At 35.4% G+C, this 11,019-nt stretch overlaps 1 pseudogene; it reads right to left on the bottom strand.

Annotated features, from left to right (window-relative positions):
- Positions 1-1,639: 1,639 nt before the first annotated feature.
- On the bottom strand, positions 1,640-2,669 carry LOC115516165 (annotated as a pseudogene).
- Between the last annotated feature and the right edge of the window lie 8,350 nt (positions 2,670-11,019).

Raw genomic sequence — 11,019 nt, 5'->3', positions numbered from 1 at the left:
AAGGTTGAAACTAGACCACTTTCTCACACCATTTACAAAAGTAAACTCAAAATGGATAAAGGACCTAAATGTGAGACAGGAAACCATCAAAACCTTAGAGGAGAAAGCAGGAAAAGATCTCTCTGACCTCAGCCGTAGCAATCTCTTATTCGACACATCCCCAAAGGCAAGGGAATTAAAAGCAAAAATGAATTACTGGGACCTTATGAAGATAAAAAGCTTCTGCACAGCAAAGGAAACAACCAACAAAACTAAAAGGCAACCAACGGAATGGGAAAAGATATTTGCACATGACATATCGGACAAAGGGCTAGTATCTAAAATCTATAAAGAGCTCCCCAAACTCCACACCCGAAAAACAAATAACCCAGTGAAGAAATGGGCAGAAAACATGAATAGACACTTCTCTAAAGAAGACATCCAGATGGCCAACAGGCACATGAAAAGATGTTCAGCGTCGCTCCTTATCAGGGAAATACAAATCAAAACCACACTCAGGTATCACCTCACGCCAGTCAGAGTGGCCAAAATGAACAAATCAGGAGACTATAGATGCTGGAGAGGATGTGGAGAAACGGGAACCCTCTTGCACTGTTGGTGGGAATGCAAATTGGTGCAGCCGCTCTGGAAAGCAGTGTGGAGGTTCCTCAGAAAATTAAAAATAGACCTACCCTATGACCCAGCAATAGCACTGCTAGGAATTTATCCAAGGGATACAGGAGTGCTGATGCATAGGGGCACTTGTACCCCAATGTTCATAGCAGCACTCTCAACAATAGCCAAATTATGGAAAGAGCCTAAATGTCCATCAACTGATGAATGGATAAAGAAATTGTGGTATATATACACAATGGAGTACTATGTGGCAATGAGAAAAAATGAAATATGGCCCTTTGTAGCAACGTGGATGGAACTGGAGAGTGTAATGCTAAGTGAAATAAGCCATACAGAGAAAGACAGATACCATATGGTTTCACTCTTATGTGGATCCTGAGAAACTTAACAGGAACCCATGGGGGAGGGGAAGGAAAAAAAAAAAAAAAAAAAAAGAGGTTAGAGTGGGAGAGAGCCAAAGCATAAGAGACTGTTAAAAACTGAGAACAAACTGAGGGTTGATGGGGGGTGGGAGGGAGGGGAGGGTGGGTGATGGGTATTGAGGAGGGCACCTTTTGGGATGAGCACTGGGTGTTGTATGGAAACCAATTTGTCAATAAATTTCATAAAAAAAAAATAAAATAAAATAAAATAAAATAAAATAAAATAAAATAAAATAAAATAAAATAAAATAAATAAAAAAAAAATAAAATAAATAAAATAAAACAACAAGATTCTGCCTACAACAGACTCATGTTAGACCTAAAGACACTTACTGAATGAAAGTGAGAGGAACAAAAAATGTCTATCACGCAAATGGATTATCAAATAAAGCCAGAATAGCAATACTTATTTCAGACAAAATACCCTTTATTTCTATGATTTTTCTTTGGCTGTGTACTGTATACTTTATTGACGGTACAATGCAAGGTGGAGCTCCACACGCCCCTCCTTTTCTTCAAGGACTCTTGGATGGAAACTATGGAGGTCAAGAGATATTCAGTGTGTTGAGGGATGAGTTGGGGCAAAGACTCCCCTGCATCTGAGAGCCTTTCTCTTCCTGTTGCTCTTGCTGGGGCTGGTGGTCCAGGGGGCTCTTACTCCTTGAAGGCCATGTGGGCAACAATGTCTACCACCCAGTCACTGTAGCCAAATTCATCATCATACCAGGAAATGAGCTTGACAAAGTAGTCACTGAAAGCAAGGCCAGCCCCAGCATCAAAGGTGGAAGAGTGCATGTCACTATTAAAGTTGATACTCGGTGTAGCCCAGGATGCCCTTCAAAGGGCCTTCTAATGCCTGCTTCACAACCTTCTTGATGTCATATTTGGCAAGTCAAATCTATGACTGACATGCTGTGGGTGGGGGCATGGAAGGCCATGCCAGAAAGTTTCCCATTCAGCTCAGGGATGATCTTGCCTACAGCCTTGGTGGTGTCAGTAGAAGCAGGGATGATATTATGGGCAACCCCTCAGCCATCACACCACAGCTTCCCAAAGTGGCAGTCCATGGTCTTCTGGGTGGCAATGATGGCATGGGCTGTGGTCACATGTCCCTCCACGATGCCAAAGTTGTCATGGGTGACCTTGGTCACAGAGGTCAAGCAGTTAGTGGTGCAGGAGGCATTGCTGACAATCTTGAGGGAGTTATCATACTTCTCATGGTTCAACGCCCATCACAAACATGGAGGCATCAGCAGAACGGTCAGAGATGATGACTCCTTGGGCCCCACCCTTCTAATGATCCCCAGCCTTCTCCATGGTGGTGAGGACCCTAGTGGACTCCACAACATACTCAGCCCCAGATTCATCCCATTTGATATTGGCAGGATCTCACTTCTGAAAAATGAAGATGAGCTTTCCATTGATGACAAGTGTCCTGTTCTCAGCCATGACTGTGCCGTGGAACTTGCCAAGGGTGGAATCATATGAGAACATCAGGAACATGTAAACCACGTAGTGGAGGTCAATAAAGGAGTCACTGATGGTGACAATATCCACTTTTCTAGAGTTAAAAGCAGCCCTGGTAACTAGGCACCTAATACACCCAAATCCATTTATTATGACCTTCTCCATCATTTCTCAGGGACACTGCTGGCACTACACCAGAAGAAGCAGCTTTCTGTTGAACATGGAGGAGCAGAGAGCCCAGACAAAAAAGACTTTTAAATCAAAAACTATAAGAGAAGACAAGAACACTGTATAATAATAAAGGGGACATTCCAACAAGAAGTATAACAATTATAAATATTTATGCACCCAAGTTGGAAGCACCCAAATATATAAAATAGTTTATAACAAATGTAAAGGAAATAATAATAATACAATAATAGTCCTGACTTTAACACCCCACATACAATAAGGGACAGATCATCTAAACAAGTTGTGAACAAGGAAACAATGGCTGTGAATGACACACTGGAACAATTAGACTTAATAAACATACACAGAATATTCCATCCTAAAAGAGAATACACATTCTTTTCAATTGCACACGGAACTATCTCCAGAATAGATCATATATTAGGTCACAAAACAAACTCAAGAAATTCAAGAAGACTAAAGTCATACCATGTGTCTTTTCTGACTACATCCCTATGAAACTAGAAGTCAACCACAAAAACTATATCCAGAAAGAACACAAATACATGGCAGTTAAATAACCCAATGAATGGGTCAACCAGGAAATCAAAAAACAAATTAAAAAGCACATGGAAAGAATTAAAATGAAAACACTACAATTCAAAACCTCTGGGATACAGCAAAGCAATTCTAAGAGGGAAGTTTATAGCAATACAAACCTATCTCAAGAAACAAGAAAAATATCAAATAAACAACCTAATTTTGCACATACAGTAGCTAGAAAAAGAACAACAAAACCTAAAACCAGCAGAAGGAAGGAAATAGTAAAGATTAGAGCAGAAATAAATGATATAGAAACAAGCAAACAAACAAACAAAAACACAACAAATCAATAAAACCTGGAACTGGTTCCTTAAAAATAAATCAAAATAATTGATAAAACTCTAGCCAGACTTATCAAAAAGAAAAGGACTCAAATAAAACCAAAAATGAGAGAGGAGAAATAACAACCAACACCACAGAAATACAAATAATTATAAGATAATATGAAAAACTATATGCCAAAAACTGGACAATCTAGAAGAAATGGATAAATTCCTAAAAAACATATAAACTACCAAAACTGAAACAGGAAGAAATAGAAAACTTGAGCAGATCAATGATCAGCAAACAAATTGAATAATTAAAAAAAAAATCCAACAAACAAAAGTCCAGGATCCAATGGCTTCACAAGCAAATTCCACCCAACATTAAAAGGCGAAAGATTTATACAATCTGAAGAGAAACCAGAGTATTCCACCCAACATTTAAAGAGCTCATACCTATTCTTCTAAAACTGTTCCAAAAAATAGAAAAGGAAGGAAAACTTCCAATTCATTCCATGAGGCCAGCATTACCCTGATACCAAAACCAGATAAAGATACCACTCAAAAAGAGACCTATAGATATCCCTGATGAACACAGATGCAAAAATTCTCAATAAAATACTTGCAAATTGAATCCAACAACACATTAAAAAATCATTCACCACAGTCCAGAGGGATTTATTTCTGGGTTGCAAGGGTGGTTCAATATCTGTAAATTAATCAACATGATACACCACATTAATAAAAGTGAAGAACATTATGATCATTTCAATAGATGCAAAAAGAATCCATTCATGATAAAAATCCCTCAACAAAATAGATTAGAGGAAACATACCTCAACAGAATAAAGGCCATACATAAACTCAGAGGTAATACCATCCTAAATAGGAAAAAATTGAGAGCTCTTCCTCTACAGTCAGGAACAAATAGGGATGCCCATACTCAACACTTTTATGCAACATAGTAATGGAAGTCTTAGCCATAGCAGTAAGATAGCAAAAAGAAATAAAAGCATCCAAATCAGCAAGGAAGAAGTAAAACTTTCGCTATTTGTAGAAGACAGTATACTATATATAGAAAACCTGAAAGATTCCACCAAAAAGCTGCTAGAACTGACAGATGGATTCAGTAAAGTTTCAGGATACAAAAATCAATGTGCAGAAATCTGTTGCATTTCTATACACCCATTATGAAGCAGGAGAAGGAGAAATTAAGGAATCAATTCCATTTACAATTGCACCAAAAACCATTAACATACCTAGGAATAAACCTAACCAAAGGGGCGACAGACCTATAATCTGCAAATTGTACAAAACTTATGAAAGAAATTGAAGAAGACACAAAGAAATGGAAAAGCACCCCATGCTCATGGACTGGAAAAACAAATATTGTTAAAATCTCTATACTATCCAATACAATCTACACATTTACTGCAGACCCTATCAAAATACCAATAGCCTTCTTCACAGAACTAGAAGAAACAACTCTAAAATTTGTATGGAACCACAAAAGACCGTGAATAGCCAAAGCAATATTGAAAAAGAAAAGCAAAGCTGGAGGTATCACAATTCTGGACTTCAAATTATATTACAAAGCTATAGTAATCAAAACCTTATGGTACTAGCACAAAAATATACATATAGATAAATAGAACAGACTAGAAAACTCAGAAAGAAACCCACAACTATATAATCAATCTTCAACAAAGCAGGAAAGAATATCCATGGGAAAAAGTCCCTTCAACAAATAGTGTTGCTAAAACTCAACAGCTACCTGCAAAAGAATGGAATTGGACCACTTTCTTACACCAGACACAAAAATACATTCAAAATTGATGAAAGACCTAAATGTAAAACCTGAAACCACCAAATTCTAGAACAGAATGCAGCCATTAACTTTTTTGACATCAGCCACAGCAACTTCTTTCTGGACATGTCTCCTGAGGCAAAGGAAACAAAAGCAAAAATAAACTATTAGGACTACCTCAAAATAAAAAGCTTTTTCACAATGAATGAATCGAAAAAACTAAAAGGAAACCTATGGAATGGGAGAAGATATTTGTAAATGACATATCCAATAAAGGGTTAGTATCCAAAATATATAAAGAACTTATCAAACTCAATACCCAAAAAACAAATAATTCAGTTAAAAGGTGGGCAGAAGACATGAACAGACATCTCTCCAAGAATACACAGAGATGCCCAACAGACACATGAAAAGATGCTCATCATCATTTATCATCAGGGAAATGCAAAACTACGGTATCACCTCACATCTGTCAAAATGGCTAAAATCAACAATACAAGAAATAACAGGTATTGGCAAGGATTTGGAGGAAAAAAAGGAATACTCATGCATCATTGGTTGGAATGCAAACTGGTACAGTCACTCTGGAAAATAATATGGAGGTTCCTCAAAAAGTTAAAAATAGGGGCATGTGAGTGGCTCAGTTGGTTTAGCACTCGACTCTTGATTTCATTGTAGGTCATGATCTACCAGTTCATGAGATTGATCCCTGTGTTGTGCTCTTCACTGAGAGCACAGAATCTGCTTGGGATTCTCTCTCCCTCTATGCCCCTCCCCCACTAATGTGTGTGCACCCACTCTCAAAATAAATAAACTTTTTTAAAAAGTTAAAAATAGAACTACCCTATCATCCAGTAATCACATTACTGAGTATTTCCCCAACGAATACAAAAACACTAATTGAAAGTGACACATGAACCCCTCTGTTTATAATAGCATTATTTACAATAGCCAAGATATAGAAGCAGCCCAAGTATCCATGGATTGATGAACAGGTAAAGAAGATGTAATATACATATATAGGAATATTACTCATCCGTAAAAGAGAATGAAATCTTGCCATTTGCAACAACATGGACGGAGCTAGAGAGTAGAATGCTAGGTGAAAAAAATTAGAAAAGACAAATACCGTATTTCACTCATATGTGGAATTTAAGAAGCAAAACAAATGAGCATATGGAAAAAAGAGAGAGAGAAATCAAGAAATATACTCTTATTTATAGAGAACTAATGGTTACCAGTGGGGAGGAGGTTGGGGGTATGGTTAAATAGGTAATGGCAATTAAACAGTGCACTTATGATGAACACCAGGTGATGTATGTAACTGTTGAATCACAATAACATACATCTGAAACTAACAAAACAGCTAATTGGGATTAAAACAAAAAATTAAAATAAATAATTAGAAAGTAGAAAAGGCAAATTAAAAACAAATAAAGAAGAATATAAACAATACAAACAGAAATTAATGAAATAGGTAACAGAAAACAACAGAAAAAAAAATAGAACCCAAAGGAAAGAAATAATAAAGAGCAGACCAGAAATAGAGACTAAAATGACAATAGAAAAGATCAATAACACTAAGAGCTTGTTCTTTGAAAAGATAAACAAAATTTTCCTTTAACTAAACTAACCAATAAAAAATAGAGTGCTCAAATAAATGAAATCGGAAATAAAAGAGGTTGCAACAGATACCATAGAGTATGATTATAAGAAAGTACTATAAACAAGTATACACCAACAAATTAGACAACCTAGAAGAATGGATAAATTCCTATAAACACATAATCTTCTAAAACTGAATCATAAAAAAATAGAAAATGTGAGTAGACCAACTTCTAGTAACAAGATGAGCTGGTAATCAAAAACTTCTCAATAAACAGAAGTCCAAGACCAAACATTTTCACTGGTTAATTCTACCAAACATTCAAAGCATATTTAATACCTATCCTTCTCAAACTCTTCCAAAACACTGAAGAGAAGGAAATGCTTCCCAAGCATTACCCTGAACCAACACTACACCAGGACAACATAAAAAAAAAAAAAAAAATTACACGCTGATATCCTTGATGAATGTAGCTGTGAAAACCTTCAATAAATTATAAGCAAATTAACTTCAACAATATATAAAAGAATCATACATATTGATCAAGTGGGGATTATTCCAGAGATAAAGGTGATACAACATCCAAAGAAATCAATCGATATGATACAGGTTAACAAAATGAAGTATAAAAATCATAAGATCATCTCAATAGATACAGAAAAAAAATCATATGACAAAATTCGACATTTATTTCTGATAAAAATCTCAACAAAGTGGGTATAGAGGGAACACACCTTAACAAAATAAACGCCATGCATGACAAACTCACAGCTAACACCACACTCAATGTTGAAAATTACAAACTTTCAGTTTTTCACTCTCATCACTTTTATTCAACAAAGTGTTCAAAGTTGTAACCACAGCAATAATGCAAGAAAAAGAAAAAAGGCCACTCAATTATGAAAGGAAAAATAAAACTGTTACTATTTATAGATCATGTAATACTATATATAAAACAACCCTGAAGCTTCCACCAAAAACCTTGAGGAACTGTTAAACAAATTCAGAAAAGTTTGAGGATACAAAATTAATACATATAAATCTATGGTGTTCCCTATACACTAATAACAAAATATCGGAAAGAAAAACTAAGAAATAAACCCCAACTCCAATTACATCAAAAAGAGGGGCTCATGAGTGGCTCAGTTGATCAAGCATCCAACTCTTAATTTTGGCTCAGGTCATGATCCCAGGGTCATGGGATCAAGTCCCACATTGTGGGGCCTGCTTAAGATTCTTTCTCTCCCTCTGTTCCTCTCCCCTGCTCACATTCTCTCTCTCTCAAAAAACAAAACAATCAAACAAAATAGTAATCAAAACAATATGGTATTGGCATAAAAATAGACACACAGATCAATGGAACAGAATTGAGCACCCGGAAAAAAAAACCCACACATATACGGACAATTTATGTGTGACAAAGGAGCCAAGAACATACAATGGAGAAAGGACAGTCTCTTCAATAAATGGTGGTAGGAAAATTGAACAGCCACATGCAAAAGAATTAAAGTAAACCACTATCTTACACCATACATAAAAATCAACTCCAAATAGGTTAAAGATTTGAACATAAGACCTGAAACCACAAAATTCCTAGAAGAAAATATAGTCAGTCTTGACATTGGTCTTAGCAATGTTTATGAATCTGACTCCAAAGGCAAGAGAAACAAAAGCGAAAATAAACAAATGGGCATACATCAAACTAAAAGGCTTCTACATAGGAAAGGAAACCATCATAAAAATGAAAAGACAACCTAATAAAGTGGAGAGTATATTTGCAAATCACATATCTAGTAACAGGTTAATATCCAAAATATGTACAGAATTCACACAACTCAATAACAATAAATCAAACAGATTTTTTTAAATGGACAGAGGATCTAAGTAGACACTTTTCCAAGAAATACATACTACCAAAAGGCACGTGAAAAGATATTTGTATATCACTAAATATTAGAGAAGTGCAAATCAAAACCACAATAAGACATCACTTCATGCTTGTTAAAATGGCTATAAGCAAAAGACAAGAAGTAAGGGTTGGAGAGAACATAGATAAAAAGGAAATTTCATACAATGTTGGTGGAAATGTGAATTGGTGTGTCCACCATGGAAAATAGTAGAGATTCCTCAAAAAATTTACATCTACCATATGATACAGCTATACCACTTCTGGGAATTCATTCAAAGAATATTAAAACACTAATTCAAAAAGATATATGTACCACTATGTGCACTGCAGCACTATTTTCAATAGACAATATAAGGAAGCAGCTTAAGTATCCATGGATACTTTATCCAATGGATGAAAAAGATGTGGTATATATAAACAAGATAAAACTACTCAGCCACAAAGAAAAATGAAATCTTGCCATTTACAACAACATATATGGACTTCAAGGCTATTATGCTAAGTGAAATAAGTCAGAGACAAATATTGTATGATTTTACTGATCTGTGGAATCCACAAACAAAAAAGTAAAACAAACAAACAAAAACAATACAAACCCAAACTCATAGATATAGTAAGGAGATTGATGCTCACCAAAGGGGAAGAATATGGGGGATGGGGGGTGAAATGGTCAATCGTATACTAATGAACAATAACTAGACTTTTGGTGGTAATCACTTTGTCATGTATACCGATGTCAAATTATAACACTGTACGCCAGAAACATATATAATGTTATATATTAATTTTACCTTAATAAAAATAAGCTGAAAAATCTCTGGAATGCTGATAATATCTTTTTAAAAGGTACAAACTACCAATAAACAATGAAAGAGAGGAATATATTGAAAGTCTTAGATATATTTCTTTTCTTATTATTATTTTGAGAGAAAGAAGAGCATGTGCAAGCTCAGGAGAGGGGCAGAGGAAAAGGGAGAGAGGGAGGGAGAGAGAGACAGAGAATCCCAAGCAGGCTCCACACCCAGCACAGAGCCCAATGCAGGACTTGATCCCATGACCATGAGATCACGATCTGAGCCAAAATCACGAATCTGATGCTCAACCAACTGAGCCACCCAGGCGCCCCTTGCAGATATTCCATAACGAGAGAATATTAGGAACAGCTTTTCCAATAATGATGACAACATAGATTAATATGCACATTTCTTTAAAGACACAGACTACCAACAATTGAATTTATAGTTGAAAACTTTCTCCTAGAGAAAACTGCAGGCTAAAATTACTTCTCTGGTAAATTTTACCAAACATTTAAGAAAGAAACTACAACATTTCTACAAAACTTCTGCAGTAAATTTAAAACAAGGAAATATATTCTAAAAGGCCACCATTATCCTGATACTAAACTAGATAAAGCACTGTTTCATAACCCAACATCCACTGCTGATTTTAAAAACTAAATAGAAAGGAATTTCCTCAGCCTGATAAAAAGCTTGTATTAAAGACCTATACCTAGCATCATACTTAACAAAAAAATGAAAGTTTTTCTTATAAGAATAAAAACAAGTCAAAGGTGTTCACCCTAACCACTTGTATATTCAGCACTACACTATTTGACCTGGCAAGTACAATAAGGAAACAGAAATGAATAAAATTATCCATACTAGAATAAAAGAAGTAAAATGTGTTTATGCACTGAAAAAATGACCATCTATGAGGAAGATCCTACTTATTCTGTAAAAAACCAAGAGGAAGGGAACGATTTTGCAAGTTTTCAAAATACAATTTCAATAAACAAAATATCTATTCTATTTCTATAATTAGCAATAAACAATTATAAACTAAACAAAAATGCCATTTAAAACAGCACCAAAAATTAAAATAATTAGGAACAAATCTCAAGAAAGATATGCAAGACCTGTTCACCCGAAACTATATAACATTGCTGAGATAAATTAAATGGGACTTCCATAGATAGCGAGATATACTGTTTCCATGGCTCACTCTTCATAAGGATTAAATAGATTCATCATGTAAGAATTATGTCACAGCTGTGATAACACTCATATCAATATTAGATGTCCCAAGTTTTCTGAATCCAAAATATCAAAGATAGAAACAAAAGGCTATCCCATGATTAGTGAGAAGTCGTATATCAC

The sequence above is a fragment of the Lynx canadensis genome, chromosome B3, assembly GCF_007474595.2.
Source record: "Lynx canadensis isolate LIC74 chromosome B3, mLynCan4.pri.v2, whole genome shotgun sequence".
NCBI lineage: Eukaryota > Metazoa > Chordata > Mammalia > Carnivora > Felidae > Lynx > Lynx canadensis.
This window is presented reverse-complemented; position numbering and strand designations above follow the sequence as displayed.